Genomic DNA, 4,965 nt, shown 5'->3' on the forward strand with positions numbered 1-4,965 from the left:
GCAGGGGCGCTGGCTGAAGCACGTCATCAAATCCCCTCCTAAATTGGAAACAGGCCCCGCCCACCTTTTATAGTAGCTTACTGTAAATACATTTAGAAGGGCTAAAAAATACACTCCGGAGTTCGAGAAAAGAAAATAGCTTAAGGTGTGCTGAGGAGAAAATAGTTTTTAATAAGTTTAACAAGGTTGAGGCTTTAATCACAGATATTTTTAATATATTGTATAGTTAGCCTTTATTATCTTGTAAATCAGATGCAAATACATTATACTTTTCCTCAATTGATTAGTCTTCCTTAACAAGATAATTAGTTAATACAGCCCAATGAAGAAAATACAATTTAACATACAAAACAAAATAGTCTGGATAAAATATTTAATGTCATAACAGAGAGAATGAGGAGCTTCTTCCCCCAGGCTATTCGGGCCCTGAGCCAGGTGTAGGACTCTCCCACACACATCACATCACTATATAACTGGACTCTCACACACATCACATCACCACACACACCTGGTTTTTCTTCATGCACACTTCCTATAATTTATAATCTCTTTCTGCTATTTTCACATTTTTTTTACTGTAAATTTCTAAGTTAAATCTGTAAATTTTGTATAACCTGTAAATTGTAAATACTGTAAAACCACTGTCATTTAATGGTCGGGCATTGCACTGCACAGCTACAAGCATTTCACCTCATGTCATACTGTGTATGGTTGTGTGTGTGACAAATAAAATTTGAATTTGAATTTGAACACTCTAATTCTAGTTGCTTATTCCACATTGAATAACACATTCATTCATAAGAAATCCCTTCCCCCTGTCTCCTGTTCTTGTTTAATATAAGCCTGTACAGACCTGTACTTATGGCAACCCTGAGTCATATGATAATCCTTAGGCAATATATCTATCTCAGACTATCAGGCCTTGTCATGTGAAATTCAAACAGCAGTTTTGTCAGTTACAGAAAGGAAAGGAAAGGAAAGGAAAGGAAAGGAAAGGAAAGGAAGGGGAAGGGAAGGGAAGGAAAGAGGAGAGGAGAGGAGAAAAGAACCATGTCATGGGTGGTTTTTTTTTGAGTTGGATGCATTTTCATGAAACCATGAGACTTCGAAACCACAAGACTCCTGTTAGGAGCACAATCCAACTATTTTCTTCCATTAGAGGAAAAAATCTGAGTGGCAGGAAGATTAAACTTTTAGACATATTTTCAACAGCTATTTCACTGCTGCAGTCATTACAGTAAAGTGAATTTGCTTATCAGTCTTTACTCAATAGAAATAAATTTCTGATATTGAATTATTTTATCGCAATCTTTTTAACAGAGCCAGTTTAAAGCATTTATTTTCATATGTTCTGTTCGCACAATTAAATTTTTATCTGTAGTTTAACCTTGTGAGACAGAAAGAACTGAGTATTTTCATTGGAAAAAAATGTGTAAGAAAAGCAGTATTGGACTTTACAAGTGAAATCAGCTGTGGCTGAGCTTCTACAAGCCAATCCCTTCTTTTCATATTAAGTCTCTGAAAATCCAGGCAGTCGCTGGGCAACTCGGTGGTCTGGTCTGGGAAAGGGTTTGTAACATGTTGTTTTACTAGAGAGGATTTCAGCTGATGATTAAATGGGGCATACTAATTATTTCAGACTTGGAGAATCTGTGAGTCATTAAGAAGTGAGGAGTCAAGAACTAGAACCACGAGTCAGATAGGGCTGATCATGCAGTAATGTGATTAAATCACATCCTCTTTCGAGCTGAATATTCCTCGTGGGTCAGCAGCTCCAAGTGGGTAAAAAGGAAGGAAACAGCTGCTCCATCAGGTGCCACACACTTCTCTGGGGGCAGGAATATTTATTCTCAGCGAGGTGAAAGAAAGTATTAGATTTAAAAAGGCATGAGATTTTTAGCAGTTGGTTGTTTGGTAGCTCTGATTGTAGTTTTCTTCCTGTTACAACCAGTGGTTTAACTGTCACAAAGAAACTTTCTCCATACGGATGTGATTGTTGATCAGTTGCATTTCTTGCACAATAATTCGTTCAGAAGGCCGGACTATAGGCTTGGATCAGACTATGATCTGCCTTGCGTGCCCTCTGCTGGTGGTCTATGGTGTAGATAACAGATAAAATTCCCTCTCTTTATCTCTGTGTATGGGTGAGTGGATTTATCCCATACAGGTCCAACAGCTCGGACTATGTATAGTTGATATCTTGGAAAGGTTCTTCAGAGAAAATAAGAAAAAAGCATTAGTTTTTCACCAGTGAAAGCTTTCTTTTTCACATGACTGTTCATCATTCACTTTTTTCAGTTTTTTTCTGTCTAATATGAAATTACTCTTCTTATACTTGCTCTTCACATAGTTTCTCTTCATTGTTAGTATAATCGCCCAGCTCACTCTCACTGCCTGTGCACTCTGAACCTACACTTTTTTCAGAGTGTTGTTGTTGCTTGTTTAACCACAATAATGGTTAACTGCAACAGGTTTTGACATGTCTGAGTCATTATGTTTAAGGTATGACATTTGTACTGTAGTAAACTGTACTGTAGCTTTGGTGACTGTGACTGTGGCTCAGGAGGTTGAGCAGGCCATGTGCTAGTTGGAAAGTTGGTAGTTCAAACCTTGGCTGCTTCAGTCTGTATACCAATGTTTACTTGGAGAAGATACTGAACCATGAGTTGCTCCAGATTGGTGAGATGAAAAGCAGTTAGTTGTTGGGGAAAAAACAAACAAACTGGTGCATGAGATGTTGTATAAAGCATATGAAGGGAAGGTGGGGTAAGTTCAAGTCCATAAAGGGCTTCCATGGTTTTTCAGATTGCTACATGCAGAAAATTAAGTTTGAGCTTTTGCAGTTTTAGGGCTTTGCATACTTTTTTAAATTACATATGTTAGGTTGTTTAAAGCACAAAGCTCTTTAAGACCAGAACTTTTCATGTACTTAGAAAATCACTTTTAAATGTCAGGTGACATCAAAGACTTATGTAAAGATACTGAAATTCATTGTTTACTTCCTGGAAGTCAGTGAGAGTTTTACCAGAAGCTGTGTGAAATCTGAATGGTGTTATTTATCAAGTCTGAAGTCTGGAGCAGTTAGTGGCCACCCTCTGCTACAGTCTGTTTCTAGTTTATGTGTCTAGTCAGAGTTCTGCCCTAACATCTGCAAGAATGGCCTCACGGGAGAGCTGAAGATCTATATGAAAACGCTCCACACTAAGTTGGCCTCCTTTGGTCAATTGGTTGTGCTTATAAGTTTAGCTGTTGCTCTACTTTTGCTATTCTCTTATTTATTCCCTCTGGCTCACAGCATTGTGTGTCTGGTCAAAGTTAGTTGGAGGGTGGCTGTTAAATGCTGTCCCATCAAAAATATTTAAATTATGGTGGGTAAAATAATTGAAACACATGCCATTATGTAGTAAAGCAGTAAATATACTGTCACAAGTGAAATAATCATAATTACTATAATTTGATGTTTATATAGCACCATTCAAATCCAGCTGTGCATTGCTTAATAGCAGTAAAACACAACTGTTTATTAGTAATAATGTTGAAGGGGCCTGCAAATGAACTCTTTATGATTTTAACTGTAACTTTAACTGGAGTTGTAAAGGATTTTTTAAAAATACAAAATTAGTATATCAAGGGTTTAAAGCATTAAAATACAACCTCATTGTTGAGCTGTTTATGAGTAAGTGTGTAATTGGACTTTTTGAAGAAGTTTATACTGAACTAAAGAAGCCAATTTCAATTGGAGGAAAGCACCTGTCTTTGCTAGGTGAGACCAGTAGAAGGCAGTGTGGTAGTTTGGTTAAGTAGGGTATATGTTCAACATCTCCTTATCAGCTCTGCCTATTTCCCCTATACTAAGGAAATACAGCACTATTGCACATATTGCACTATAAATAAGCCTTTTTTGTTTAATCTATAAATTAGATATGAAATAAAAAAAGAATACAGCGTGCATTAGAGGAAAGCAATGACGAAAGTGATTTAGTGCAGTAAATTGCTTGATCCAGATGCTGTATTTTCATAATAATTAGTGGTCTGTGCCCTCGGGCTCATTGTTTGATAATCCAACCAAAAGCCCGAGGTGGCATGACACACACATTCAGTCTTTCACACCTGCAGTCACTCATTAACGTACTTTGTCAAACCACAGTTACTAAGCCCTTTCCATAATTGATTTACAGAATCAAGCTTGACTCCTGTGAGAGGATACACTGAGCCACTGAACTGTGTGAAACCTCGCAGTGGAGACACTCTTTCACAGGTGCTGTAATAAGCATGGCAGTATCCCAGCCGTCGCGCTATTTCACGTGAGAAGCATGATTACTCATGTGAGATGGAGATGCCTATTTGCCTCCTGTTATTTACCACTTGCTGCCTACTGTTTTGCTGCTGACTAATTTACTAAGTTTAACTAAGTGTTGTTAAAGCTAAGAGAGTTTAAAGAAATGAATTAGCTACAAAAGAAGGAAAAAAATTCAAGCCAAGAATTTGATTGAATGTTTTTATATTAATGAAAGGAACAAAAGTTTGCAAAAATATTTTGATCAGTTATGACAGATGACATGTTTAAATCAAGGCCATCTTTTACTTGGTTTGTTTTAACCTACATGGGGACAGAGTTGGCATCTCTTCTTTAAATACGGAAAAGAGGCAAAGAAAGAGTGAGTTTGGATTGATTTTTTTGCTTGTGGAAGAAATAAAGCAACAAAAGATCAGAGGTTGTTCCTCAAAATCTTATTTTAGGCCCCACATACCATTTTAGTCCTGAACTGAACAGTTACATAGACCACATAAATGTAATGCTAACATTTATAAATATAAAGCATTTTACTCAAACCAGTAAGAAAAACAGTATCAAGATACAATGAAACATGTGGCTACAGACCATCTATAATGCTGAAAGTGACATAGTTCAGTTTGTTGGGTTTTTCTCTGTATGTATTATTGTAGGGTCTACCTTAAAATATA

The sequence above is a fragment of the Aulonocara stuartgranti genome (genome assembly GCF_965226115.1).
Source record: "Aulonocara stuartgranti genome assembly, chromosome: 7".
Classification (NCBI taxonomy): domain Eukaryota; kingdom Metazoa; phylum Chordata; class Actinopteri; order Cichliformes; family Cichlidae; genus Aulonocara; species Aulonocara stuartgranti.